Source organism: Brachyistius frenatus, unplaced genomic scaffold (genome assembly GCF_029030835.1).
Source record: "Brachyistius frenatus isolate BFR_SWC_R1_liver_20210118 unplaced genomic scaffold, ASM2903083v1 Contig_9, whole genome shotgun sequence".
In the NCBI taxonomy this organism is placed as follows: domain Eukaryota; kingdom Metazoa; phylum Chordata; class Actinopteri; family Embiotocidae; genus Brachyistius; species Brachyistius frenatus.
The window spans coordinates 2,544,905-2,559,931 of record NW_027210608.1 but is presented as its reverse complement, the minus strand read 5'-3'; the positions used below and the strand labels follow the sequence as shown (position 1 = coordinate 2,559,931).

General features: G+C 42.9%; 1 protein-coding gene across 1 annotated transcript in view; it reads right to left on the bottom strand.

The window, feature by feature from the left end:
• Positions 1 to 14,640, bottom strand: part of LOC138616201 (synaptosomal-associated protein 25-A-like) — a 42,592-nt gene extending 27,952 nt beyond the window's left edge. Inside the window, exon 1 of the mRNA XM_069690339.1 lies at positions 14,519 to 14,640. The gene's annotated coding sequence lies outside the window, so the exon portion shown is untranslated. The remainder of the gene's footprint in view (positions 1 to 14,518) is intronic.
• Positions 14,641 to 15,027: the final 387 nt, after the last annotated feature.

Genomic DNA, 15,027 nt, shown 5'->3' with positions numbered 1-15,027 from the left:
TCATGAGGACAAATTATGCACAATTAACTACAAATACACACAATCCTACATGTAAGAGGACTGTACATTGTGTTTGGTCACGGACATGCTGCTGCTGCAGACGCCCTGAGGTCAAACCTCCTGAACTTCCTCTTCAGCAGTGAATCAAGATGTTAGAAGAAAAACATATCAGGACAGAGACAGGGGTCTATTTCTGCTGCTCTGATGTGCTGCCAGACAGTTTTTCATAAAGCCACACACAGCAGAGCTGCAGGTCTGATCCATGAAAAATGGATGTTGTTACTCTGCAGTCTGACGGAGTGACATCCCGCTGCTGCTGCTGGTCGGGACGGAGGTGGCGACGGCTGAGAAGACAAAGGAGAGCAGCTCTGACTGTTTCCTTCACTGGCTCTCTGAATAATTAAGTCTTTAATGAGGCAAATAATCTGATCTGGTCCAATCAGACCTCATTTGGGAGTCTAATGCCTTTTAGTTTCTATTGCCCGAATCTAATGAAGAGTTTTTGCTCTGATGTGGCTTGATGCGGATATAAATGTAACCACCCAGCAGCTTTCAGCTCGCGGATCATTAAAGCTTTATGTAATCTAATCTACTGCAACATACAGTTGCAGCAGAAGCAGAAGGGATCGAGGGCTTCTGGACCCAATCAGGAACTGAGGTGGTAGATTTTTATTAGTCTGTCACAGCAAAATGATATTTCTAAAACATCTTTAGTTTATATTTGTGCTATAAAATCGTAATGATCAGAGCTCACTGTAAATTGCTTTAAGGTGACATCATCAAGACGCCTTTGCCGTGTGTGGATTTTGTTATAAAGCAAATTCTGAAGCCTAAAAAAAGTTCCTTTTCCACCCATCTGCTGCCTCCATCAATCAGAGCCTGTCACAACATCTCTGAGGTGAACAGACACAAGGTCAGTTTGAGCAGCAGCGGGATGTTTGATAAAGTATCTCCTTGTTCTGCCCCGCCTTCTCTCTGTCCGTCTCGGCCTCCATTCCCGCGGAGTCGTCACGCCGGTTAATAATTGAACATGTGCCGGGAAAAGAGATGGAGGAGAGGACGAGGAGGAAAGAAAAAAAGAAAGAAAGAAAGAAAAAAAAATGGACCATTTCAAAGTACCTCTCTCCCTCTTTCATGCTCTCTCTGTCTGCTCGGCCCGGTACGCTGTTGCGCTTTAAAATATTTATGTTGACATTTCACATTTCAGCTATTTGGCTGGTGCAGTAATCCGCCGCTCCTGACGATGAGTGCAACAGCAGAATAAACGTGAGTTCGCAGATCAGCAGCATGAGGCCAGGTTCATGTTATGAAAGAGAAGCACGCACATGAAGTCAGCAGAAATCAACAATGTTTTAGGAGAGAAACAGCTCAAGCAGACTGTTTTTAAAATGAAAAAGACCTGCTGACGCTCGGGGACAGATTTGTAAAACTGTCCGTGTCCATTTTCAGTACACTCTTTTAATAACTCGATGAAATATGTTAATTTATTCAGGTTATAATTTCATTTTTCTGCTCCAATTTGAAGATGGATCTGAAGTTCATCACATCCAAGGTCGGGCTCACTTCAAGCCCACTTGTTGACAGCGTTGCCGTGGTTGTGTTGTCAATGGCAACAGCACTGTTTCAGTGATGCATGTTCATAACGTGCATAAAAACTCTGCACTCTTATTGTACTGAAATTAAACATGTCTGAAGTACATTTGCAAACCATCAACAATAATAATCAATAAATACTCGGCCATGTTGCTTTGTCGATAACTTTCCGACCTGCACTCTCACATGCTCTGTTTTTCCTTTTCCTGTTGCTCCCCTCAACATTCATCTTGCCAGCGTCATGTTCGGCCGTGCTATTGATCACTCGCTGATTGCTTTTCTCTTTGCAGTGGAGATGTTGACACACACACACACACACACACACACACACACACACACACACACACACACACACACACACACACACACACACACACACACACACACACACACACACACACACACACACACACACACACACACACACACACACACACACACACACACACACAGCTTCTTCTTCTTGTTTCCTATTGTATTGAGTGCGTCCAGTCTTTCTGTCCTTGTGTTTGTCATTCTCAAAATTACTCTTTTAAGCAGTTAAGATTAAATTTGTATCGACAGTTTAATCTTCTCATGGAACCTGTTTTCAATTAGTCTAACGTGTTTTGGTTGTTGTCGTTGATGTTGTTTAGACTTCATGTCCTATAAGATGTGAGTGTTCCCAGTGCTGGTTCCTGATTGGATAATTATTGGTCACCTATGACCATGAAACAGCTAATGTTTTACTTTCTTCCAACCCCACCTGTTTGAGTTCGGCCATGACTGACCTGATAAACCACAATTGCCACTCTGTTCATCCGTTTAGATCCATGTTAGTTGTTGTTTAGCTCATATCTGTTTATTGTTTGACCAACAGGAATCTGACCACTTTTACTACAAACAAATACGATTTGTTTGTTTGTTGTCACAACGAGACGTTAGGTGTTACAGCTTCTCAGTCTACATTGTGTTGACACAGAAAAACTGGTGAAGACAGGAATGTTCAAAACAGTTTGTTCCATGTCGGCATGATGACTTACTGATGTTTAGGAGGTATCATGTTTACCATGTTCAGTATTATAAATAAGATTGCTAACTTGTGCTGATTATCACTAAATGCAGAGTAGAGGTGAGGCTGAATGCTACAAGTATTTGATCGTTAATCAATAATGATCCAATCATGAGTCACCAAAGTTTAGGACCACCACAGTTATTATAATTCACCCTGAGGGCAACATTCATTTTTGAGCCGTGACCGTCATGACCGTCCATCCAATCTGCGGAGATGTTACCGACTGGACAGACTGACTGAACAACCAACTCTGCCACGTCGACACGTTTTTATACACACACTATGATACATCCAGGCTCCCAAAGTTCACCACGGTCATTGGGATTCATCCTGCCTCATGTCAGTCCCTCCAACAGCTGTTAAGATATTTCTGCCCAGACCGAAGGAGGGCCAACCAACTGGTATATTTCTGACCACACTGGTCTTCAGGGTTCTCAAGGGGGAAGTGCCGGTGTCGACTGGCGTCAGACAGCGGTGGACATTCAAGACAAAACTGAAGAAGACACTGAAAAAGTTAGTTTCCCGAGGAAAAAAAATACTTTTTGTCAACAGTAATTGGTTAATTGAGTCCCTTACTTTTGAAAGAAATAATTAGAAACTAACTAATTAAACATTTTTGATAACGCGCACAATACTGGCTGAGCGTTATCTGGGATCTGCTCTCAGCTACAACGGTGTGTTTTTGCTCAGAGGTCCCGAACATGAAACAAAGTCAGAGAGAAAACTGTGGAGTGACTTCATTTCAATCAACAAGAAGTCAACATGTTTTCAGATATGTTTGATCACCTTACAGCCGACAGGACAAAATAATGCTATCAAACACAACAACCAACTTACCTACATACATAATAACAAATCAGATTAACTGTCAGTCTGATGGCAGCAGATCAAATTCCTGAATATAAAAAAACAACATAATACATAAATGAAAGACAATCCCTGAGTGGAGTGAATTATAATATCCAACAACTGCAGTACAAAGACGGACCAGCTAACAGCAACACAAGCATTAAGTCTGGTGGGTGGACATCACTATTTTCCTCTAGTGTCACTTAAAAAAAAGAAAAAGAAGTTTTAAATACATCTCCTTCCAGTCAGCGTTTTCAATGTTTTGCTTCACTAAATGCAAAAGAAAAACACCTCTTCACATCACGTCTTTTTTTTCTCTCCCCTCCCTCTACGTCCGTCCATCCCACTCTGAAAGTCACTTCCTCTTTAACATGCTAACTGTGTTTCACAAACACACAAACACACGACACGCCTACAGCGGAGCTGACATAACACGAGGTCCGGCCATCCCCATCCCCCACCTGCGGCCCTGCTGCCCGTCACTCGTCTTGATTGACAGCTGCTGTAAGGCCTGAACTGCCGGGCTCAGCCCAGAGAGAGATTAAAGTCAGCGGGGAAAGAGGATTTAGCCTCCACTGTTTTCTCTCTGACACACTCTCTTCTCTGACTCTATCTCCTCTCTCCTGCTTTCTTTGTTTCGCTTCGCCACCACACCTTCTCCGTCTATGAATATATACACTGTATGTCCAGGAAAGAGATGTTGTATATAATGAAGGGTTTAGGAAATAACACAAACTATTGACCTGCATTAAAATGTATTTTCTTCTCATCTGTAGCTGACTGGTACAACACAGACGTGATCCAGGAAAAAAAAAAAATTATAATTAGCAACAAATCAAACACAATAGCGGAGCATGGACTTGAAGGGAGACATGAAAAGGGCACCGATGAATTATTGATGTTAATATTAATAGAATTAATCCTAAAAGCTATTGAAGGTAGAGGATGAAACAGGAGCAGATAAAAACTTGAACATTTGGACCCGTTACTGTGACAAACGTTCACGTAAACTGTCTGTTGGAATCACATTTAATCTTCATCCCTCTCAGTGAACAGAGAAAGTCCAGTTGCTGATTTGTCGTCTCCTACGTCTGTCATCCCGTCTCTCTTTTCCTTTTGTTGGTTAAAAACCTCTGAATCTGTGTCTATGGAAGCTCTTCTCTGCCGCATCAATCTTACTTTCTCTTTCTACCATCTCATGTCACTTGAACTGTTTCAGTGTGTTTTAAATGTGTTTCATTGTGTGTGTGAGGACGTACAACAGAGCAGCAGCGTACAGTTCGGGCCTCACAGCTCCAGAAGGGAGCCGGATTAGCACCGTCATGATTAACACAGCAGCTACGCAGCCCAAATAGTGGAAGAACACAATGACAAGCTATTTCAGGCAACAAAGAGAAATCCAGTTAGAGAGTACAAACAGAAAATCTCACTGAAAACACAGCGAGTGTTCGTGTGAAAAATATATTGTTAACAGGCTTCAGTAACGAAGGAGCAGACAGCAAGTTCACCTTGAAAATATTTCACCTTTGTTACAATAAAGTTCACAATTTATAGTTTTCTTTCACGATGTAGAAGCTATTTGTTACGTACTGATATGACTGATACAGTTTTCAGTTACATTCATTTCAGGTCTATAGCGTGTGTTTTCATTGTATTAATGCTTCAAGGTGCCTGACGTGCAGTGTGTTCAACTCAGCGCCAACATCAGTTGTGGAGAGAAACTCTTGGGGCAGAACGTGGGAGTTGTTGGGAGTCTACTTTTCAAACTCAGGATGGCATCCTTATTAACCCTTTAATCACCTCCTCTACCAGGGGTCAGAGCACATTTTGATATCATAACTTAAAATATTGTGATGTCTACCAGATACAAATGAACGTGTGCGCACCTGGGTATCAAGCCAAAGTGTGTAAGACACCCGTCAGTCCACCAGATGATACCGAGTCAGTTTCACGTTGGATTCACCGAGGCGTGAAAAGTGAGGTGCCTTAGATTTAGGCACTAAACACAACATGGTTACGGTTAGTAAAAGATCATGTTTTGGGTTGAAATTGCAATTTTTACAAACGTGAGAACAGGTTGGTCACACGTGCGTGTACTTTTCACGCCTGGGCGAGGCAAAACGCGACACTGACACGGTCTCCTCTGGTGGATCGAAGGGTGTATTACACACTTTTGCGTGACACCGGGCTCGTCAAGATACAAATGACTTCAATGAGTTAAAAATCTCTTGCAACACTTTTACCCACAGTCACCTAAAAAAAAACCCGGAAAGTATTTCTGTTCACCTGAAGAGAAGAAAGTGAAGACAAATCCTGATACATGTGAGAGATGTTATCAAAATACTAATATATGTGAAGTCTCCTTAATAAGAAATGATGTACAAACACCTTTTATACCACCTAGATGAAGGACGAATGCCTGAGAATGAATCACTGCAATGTCTTCCACTACATGCAGCACTAATACAGGAGAGATGGAGGAATGAAAAGATGAAGAGACTCGTGTTCAGCATCCTCCACTGTAGCACGCTGTCAGCCCGTCGCGATAAACTGCCTCCACTCTGAAGTGAAAAGACTGCCATCAATCACGCGCTGTGTTCGTTTGAGATTAACAATGTTCGTGAAGGAAATAGGGCATCGGGACACTGTGGCTGCGCTGAATCTCACAGTCGGGGAAACCAGGTCAGTTTGTCAGTTGTTTAGCTGTACGTTTCTCACGGGTTTACAGAAGCACTAACCTAAATCTGGGAGATTCTTTGGATAGCTGGTGTATTTCTCTCTCTCTCTCTCTTTCATGCATTTGTTTTTGCAGATTAGTGAGAGAGGTGGGAAATGAGACGGTAACGGGAAACCAGCGTTGCTATTTCTGCTGCGCTTATCTTTGTTTGTGTAATTATGGGAAAAGCTGTTCTTTTTGCAGGAGTGAATTACACAGAAGTGAACTCTGGGTGGCCACTGGGTTTCTGGAGGAACTACACTTCAATCCTTCCCTAATAATCCAGCATGAAGGAGAAGTAACAGAAAGCTGAAGAAGATTTAAACACAGAGAACTTTCTGTTCTCTTTCTCACTCAAGGTAACAGAGGTGACAGTAATAATTATGCAGAGAGAGCAGGAATCTCGAGGAGAAACATTTAACATCCTCATACTCCCTCAGTCCCTCCTCGATCTGAACCAGACTTAACCTGTCTTCCATCTTTTCTATCTTTCTCCATTAATTCCTATAATGTAATTATATATATTAAAAAAAAAGAAGATATGCCACCACTTTTAGCCTTCTCTTTCCTGTCCATGTTAACTGACAGTGGCAGACACTGCAGACCCACCATGTCACACTATCAACAACAGTGTGTGTGTGTGTGTGTGTGTGTGTGTGTGTGTGTGTGTGTGTGTGTGTGTGTGTGTGTGTGTGTGTGTGTGTGTGTGTGTGTGTGTGTGTGTGTGTGTGTGTGTGTGTGTGTGTGTGTGTGTGTGTGTGTGTGTGTGTGAGAGAGAAGGTTGACACTTATCTACACCGAGAAGCTGAAAACATCTTGCAGGGAAAACTGGGCCAAGGACAAGAAGAGGAGCAGCAGCAGGGCAGACAAGAGAGAGAGAGAGAGTGTGTGTGTGTGTGTGTGTGTGTGTGTGTGTGTGTGTGTGTGTGTGTGTGTGTGTGTGTGTGTGTGTGTGTGTGTGTGTGTGTGTGTGTGTGTGTGTGTGTGTGTGGGAGGGTTCAACATCTTACCACATCAAAGCAGAACCATGTTTTATTATTCACTGGATGGAGCCAGGTCAACATTACTAATGCAAAAACTGTGTGTGTGTGTGTGTGTGTGTGTGTGTGTGTGTGTGTGTGTGTGTGTGTGTGTGTGTGTGTGTGTGTGTGTGTGTGTGTGTGTGTGTGTGTGTGTGTGTGTGTGTGTGTGTGTGTGTGTGTGTCTTGGGTTCCAACCTGCTGACACTTTATATATCACATCATCTTGATATAAATAGGTGGATATGAGACACAAGAACCAGTGGGAGTCCAGCAACATGTTTGGATTTGCTGCTCTTAAACCAAACTAGAATTATTTAGCTGAAGCAGTACTCAGCGTGTTGAGTCCTTTATGGTCCGATCATCATGAGAAGATTTTATTTGGTCAGTAAATCAGCACCTAATGATGGCATTGTGTGAATCATAGCTACACTTGCATTGTGCAGGTCTCAGTCTGCGCGCGCACACACACACACACACAGAGGCTGATACCCTCTGGTGTGTTTGTTTTTTGACATGTTGCTGATCAATTACTTGAAGCTCATGCAGAAACAATTTGTCTTATAATTTACTCAATGTATTAAAATACACCATATGTTATTACTATTGACCAAAATGCATTAACTTCATCAAAAAATAGTTTTTTGTTTAGTGCAGTTTTCCAGTGCACGAGTGCACACACACTGAAACCTCCGTGCTGACCTATAAGCAGTAAATGCATGTGCAAAGATGTGACCAGGGCAGAGAGCATAATGGGAGCCTGAGGGTAAAACTATTCAGATGCTTCTCCCACCACTTTATGCCTGACTGCTAATATACAGTACCATGCATGTACCAACATCCAGTACTCTAACATGCTGTACCCGTCTAACACACATGCACAACTCGGACATACCAGCCAGGGTCTATTAATACTACTAAAGTATTATTCAAGTCATTAATTCAATAATGTCAAAAAAAATAACTTCAAATAAGCAAAGAGATTCTTTAAAGGTGCATATGTAAGATGTTTTAGTTCTTTTTGGGAGTGCACTCAGTCCAATAGGAGAAGAAAAGGAAGTAGTGTATTCTAACGTTGTTGTTGTGAATTAAACTGTAAACACTAAGACGGCTGAAACTCGTAGCAAAACAGAAGCGGAAGTGGAGTTAACGTTGGTGTTGCTTTGCAGCTGGACACAGCTGTCGTTGAGTGAAAGAATGAAGTTTGATGCTGAACTCTCAACCTTTCTTGTACACTGCTGAGGAAACAGCTGTTCATGTGAACGGTGGCTATGTAGCGATAACTTATAAAGACAGTTAACTATATTATCTATCGGATGTTCAGACCATTGGACGGACCAGGAAAAGTCCCGGTGGGCAAGTGGACCGCCAAAAACTCTCAAAACTCTCCGTGCGCCTGACATTCAGGGAGCACATGAGAGTGTTCTGCTGGCGGTCTGATCCCGACTGATATGTCCAGGGCTGAATTTGTTTTCCACCCCACCTCTGTACAATGTCACTTACAGTGTTGATATGTTTAGTTTTTGTTAATACGCCGTTCAGACCAGTTAGAATTGCAGCATGTGATGAGCTCAATTAGCTCATTATCTGGCTATCTACCAAACTGAGGCCACTTTAAATCGTCAACAAACCAGACATATCACCCTCATTTGGACAATTAAAAACAGATCTTCGGTCCAGCTAACGAAAACACAACACGTACCGCCAACATTTCAAATGCTGTCGACATTTGGCCTCGCTAAAACAGAAATAAGCGTGCTATAACCAAAAGTATAGGCTTAATTGATCAACATCATTTTTTGTAGATCCACCCACTGCATAAAAAAGCAAACTACGAGCTAATGACAAACTTCTGTAACTCTGACGGCAGACTGAATGCTTCAGTGACTCACTGTCACCTGCAAAACGCTACTTAATTTTTACAGACTGCTCGTTTAAACTATTAATTGCAAAAGCATAATTATATAATTACATAATAAAGACATTTTCATGTGCAAATAAGTTCACATTCAATCCCACCAGTATTCAGCAACAAGGCGAAGCGAGGTTTCTACAAACTGAGGAAATTGTTCCTTTTAAACTCAGAGTCCTCAGAAACACAGGGACGATGTCAAATGTTCAGAGAACAGCTTTATATTCAAGCCTCCTGATTCCCATCCAGGTCGAGTGAGTGTGAATGGAACAAGCTGGTTTCCTGCCCACAGCATCGCCTGCCGTGACAATATGGCCGCACCGAATTAAAACATCCCCTATGGAGAGGCAGGAGGGACACACAGAGATAAATCTGCTGTGGAAAATCACCGAGGAAATCTGGAGGAAAGACCAATTCATCGGGAAAATGCAAAACATTAAGCGCCATTTAAGAAACACCAACAAAATGGACCTTAAAATCATGTTTATATAATCTGGTTTCCTTTATTTTTCACATTATTGGGGCTGGCTAAACTTTCTGGTGACACCGCGACTCCACAGGGGGACAAAATGCAGCTGCCACTCAGCGACGGAGCAAAGAGGTACAAGCTCGACCACATGGCAGCGAGGGCAAAAAAAACGCACCATTTAAAGATGCCGGGCTCCGATTTTAACACCTTCGCCGTGATGGAGGATTACCAGACCCAAAACAAACGGAGGGTGCAGCTTCCCGACAGTCGGCCATTTCTGTCTCAGCTGAGCGGGGATGATGGAGCAGATTGCATTTCTGACATCTTCCCCGTTATATAATCTAGAAGAGGACGGGGAGGCAGGAAGCTGCGGCGGAGACACGCAGATTAAAGCAGAGAAATGGACGGATTGGGAGACAGACGTGAGGAGGCGGAGATGCCAGTCAGAAAGAAAGAAAGAAACACTTCAAACTTCCCATTGAAACGGTTCTTTTAACGGCTTTGAGCGGATTCAAATGGATAATCACATCCACAATTTGCCACCTCCAGACATCTTCCAAAGTTTTATGATGTGTCAACTTTTACTGAGCCTGTCAGCATGTTGACAATGAAGTAGGAAGACAGAACGATGTGCAGCAGTGTGGGACGGACAGGAGATTCAAAGCAATCATCTGGGGCCTGCAGGGATAATCACTGCAAAGCCCCACTGTCCCATTCAATGAGGATAAAAACCCACTGGATTAATCTGTAGGCCTGCAGAATACACACACACAAAAACACACACATGCTTCACAACACTTACATAACACATGGACCACTCTCCCTCTCGCTCTCCCCACTTTCCCGCAGACATGCTTTCGCTTTTCTTTCACTTTGGCAGTCACAATCTCTCTCTCACTTCTGCTGCCGCTAACACACACAAAACCTAGAGCACACACACACACACACACACACACACACACACACACACACACACACACACACACACACACACACACACACACACACACACACACACACACACACACACACACACACACACACACACACACACACACCACCTCCCACCCCCTCCTGTCCTCTGTTTCTTCTCCGCTCTCTTCCCGCATGCACACATTCAAATGGACACCTGTCAACATGCTGCTCTGTACATGCTGCTCATTTACTCACACATGCACAGTGCTGACAGGCACATACAGTACAATATATCCTAAAATAGATAGATGCACACATGAACACACACACTGCACTTACGTAAGACACACAGGATGATGAAAGATGTTAAAATATTATTTCTAAGTCTGCACACACGCACACTAACAACACTAAACACAAATTGTTTCTGTCTTTCCAGATGTTGTTGTTGTTGTTTTTACTGATGTGCATGTTTTCAGTGCTGCAGAGTTATTAAGGTTTTAGAGGCAGGAGAGGAGAAGCTCTACAGAGTTGCAGCCACCACAGGAGTCGGGTTACTGCAGATCCACCAAGTCATCCTGATCGATACGACGGCATCATATCGCAGGTTCAAACATTTCAGAAATGATCTGATGATGGAGCATCGATATCGATATCAGAGTACAGAGGGGTGTGTGTGTGTGTGTGTGTGTGTGTGTGTGTGTGTGTGTGTGTGTGTGTGTGTGTGTGTGTGTGTGTGTGTGTGTGTGTGTGTGTGTGTGTGTGTGTGTGTGTGTGTGTGTGTGTAGGTCAGAGCTACACCCTTATAAACTGAGGTTAGTTTTGCCCTCAGAGCTGATAGAGAACAGGAAGTGTTAAAGGGACCTTTGTAAACAACATTCATTATTTCTCAGCAAAGCACATGCTGTGTATTCTTCATGTCTGACAAACTCATAAAACATTTACAAAGCTGATTGTTAAAAGTATCTGAAATTGTGTGTTGTTTACATTCATGTTTACTCCTGAGCCCTTCTTCTTTTCTGTCTTATCTGTTGCTTTATTTACACATAATTGAACAGAATAAAGTGGAACCAGCAGCAGGAACGTGTTTCACATCTCCAAACAAAACAGGAGCCACCTTGTAAAATGCCCGGCTACAACACTCCACATGGGGCCTTTAAGATGTGTTAAGTTGCCAGAGATGAAATCGGGTTTTGTCAGTCAAAAGTAAGCAACAAGTTTGGTCCCAAGTTAAGCTCCAAATTCTACATTTTTTGTTTCAAAACAACAAGTAAAATTCCATCTGCTGGTTTGCACAACTCTCTCTGCTGCTCGCGCAAAGTGACGGCTGCTGCCGGATTGTTTCGATATACTGAAAACTGCAGAGTCGGGGGAGTTTTTCTGAACTCTAAATAAAGTGACAAGTCAGTGGAGTTAAAACCACTTTTGTTTTAGGCAAGTAAAAAGTCATGTGACTTTAGCACACACCTCTGTAAGTAGCCCCAGCTGACATCGCTCTAAATACAAACTGTGTGGGAGAGACCAGAGCATCCTTCTAATAAACATCTGCCCCTCAGAGAAAAGACTGAATTACCTACAAGTCATAAACTGTGACATTCATATAAGGTCTATTTGGAACATGTTTATCCAAAACTTTATCCAAAAATTGGTTAGGGTTAAAAAAAAGAAAAAAAAAAGAAAAAGGCAGCACTTGCCAGAAAATACAAATGTGAGCTCGCTGCTCGTTTTATTGCTCAAACTTAATGAGTGAGCAGCAAGAAACAGAAGACTGCGATCACAGCGCATCCTCGCTCCACATACTGCTGCCTCTCTACCAGCTTCAAAGATGATTACACTGAAATTTAACACGGACAACAAGATGAACTTGACAACAAGGGGAATAAGTTAACGTGTGTGTGACTGAAAGGGTTGAGTGTGTGTGTGTGTGTGTGTGTGTGTGTGTGTGTGTGTGTGTGTGTGTGTGTGTGTGTGTGTGTGTGTGTGTGTGTGTGTGTGTGTGTGTGTGTGTGTTTTCACTTGTGGTAATTTCTCACCTTTTTGTGGGCAGGGTGTGTGTGTGTGTGTGTGTGTGTGTGTGTGTGTGTGTGTGTGTGTGTGTGTGTGTGTGTGTGTGTGTGTGTGTGTGTGTGTGTGTGTGTGTGTGTGTGTGTGTGTGGGTAAGTGTCAGTGAAAGCAGGAGCCATTTTCTCAGCAGGGAGCGTGATTATTTGTGCACCCTGGGTTCATGCTCATCATATCATTTCAGCTCCAGAGAATCAGAAAAAGAAAACCAGCCGTTTCTCCTGCAGCCTGAACAAGCGGCTAAAAATCACAACCAGCTAATGTTTCCTCCTCGCCTTGTTTTTTTTCTAGCTGTGTTTTTTTCACCGCATGCTAGATGTTTTCAACAGAATAGGACCGTCTCTGATTATCTGTCAACGTGCCAAGACACACATGAAAGAGCTCATAATATCTCACATGATGAATTTTGCAGTAATACGCAGCCCATTTTAAATGCTGATTGATCTGATATTTTTTAGCCTATTCCATTAAAATAAAGTATCAAAACCTCAACACGTATGAGCAAGAAAATCCATAAAAATGAAGAAAGGTTGGATATGTTTGAACTAGTCTGTCGTTTTCATTTCCTCATTGAAATGTGTGTTTAATCCTGGTTACAAATGACGCCGGGCTGCCAAACAAAGACAACACACAAGTGTTGATCTGCTTAAGATTCGTCCCTGAACTGTTTGTCCTCGCTGACATTAAGGCAGGTGCAAGACAGGTAACAGGGAGGGCCAAAACTTTGAGTAATACTCTTTGTTTTTCCTGGAAAGCAGATTAAATTCATTTGAAATGATAAGGACAGTTATTAACCTCGGTTTGATTTTGTGTGACAGCATATTAATTGAGGCTCACGCCGCTTCAGACTTGATTTTCTGGTTTCACTGGCTGAGAAGATTTCGTGAACTTTACCTTTAAAGTCTCCCCTGGAGACACACGAATAAAACAGCTGTGATTTTTTTTTTTGTGCCTTTGTCCAAACAATTATAGCATTTTGTCCTTCTGACTGATGGCTTCCCACCACAGAGGACATACAAGCACTCATGAAAATGACTTGTTCCCATTAATGACGCCGTGTTCACTCAGTGTTTCTAAGGCCACTTAGGCAGTCAAAGAGAGGTGAAAATCAGACATCTGGATTACACTGGATCTCAACCAGTGACAGCCTCCTTCCACTGGATCAAAACCGTAGCCACGACAGCGTCTTTAGGCAAATCCTACAGAAGAAATCTCCTTCTAAGAAACTGTTGGTCACACACAGGAGATAATTTCACTATTTCAAGTAGCTCCAGGCATTTTAACAAGTCCCTACTTTTTTCTGCCTTTTGCTTCACACACAAATAAACCTCGCAAACAACACAGAGAACTAGGGTCAGGCAGATTTCGCCCTCTTGTTTCCAGAAGACTTTAAAATAGCACATGAAAGGAGTCTTTCTGATGTGACCAGCGTCTTTGCTGGGCTGCTGGTGCTGCGGAGCTGTCCGCGGTGCTGAAACATCAGCCGCTCCGCCAGTTCAACCCTCCGACAGACAACTTCAGAGGTTCAATTCTCCTTTGATGTAATCCATCCTACAAACAACTACTTCAGTCCTGTGACATAGACACTGGTGGATACACAAAACGTCACACAGTTTGATCATTTCAGCACCAACGTCGACACACAGAGACACCCCAGATATTCCAGCAGGAACATCATCCCCTCGTTCCTCCGTGGCCTTTAAAAACTAGTCAGCGTGCACAAAAATCACAAACAACAAAAGCCATAACAAACGACAAACAACTTTACAGTTGCTGGAGAAAACGTGGGCACCGCAGCTGTGATAAACAAGCTGCTGGCTAACTTTAAACACGCGCATTTTGCGAATAATTCAAACTTGAATTGATGTTCTTCGGTTTTTAGTGGCTCTGAATGAGTAAAACAAAGAAGAAATAACCGAGTCAAACGTACCTCGTTGTGTTTCTTCAGCTTTTCTTTTTGTTTTACTGTGTGTGTGTGTGTGTGTGTGTCCGTACAGGATGAAGACGTCTGTCCGCTCCGCCGCTCCGTTCAACCGGACTGTCCCCGGTGGAAACACTCCGCCCTCCTCCGCACCGAGCGTCGAGCCGCGCGGCTTCACACGAAACACGCTTCCTGTTCGCGTGTTACAAAATAAAATCGTCGTGGGGGGCCTCGTTGTTACGCAACATGTGACTTTTTTTAATTTAATTTTTTTTAATTTTTTTTTTAACTTTACTTAGGTTTTGTTCGTCACAGAAGCACGACAGGTTACTTCCACCTGTAACTTCAACTACAGTCTCCTCTCGCTTCAGAAAGTACCTGTCAGTTACATTGTGACTTGTCACAGTGGGTGAGGCCCAGGTGTGTTCACCAGGGCTCATGAGCAAGTCACCACGGTGAACCAACATGCACAAAAGCAGGACTTCACCTAAGAGGAAAGCAGCCTTCACTAACACACC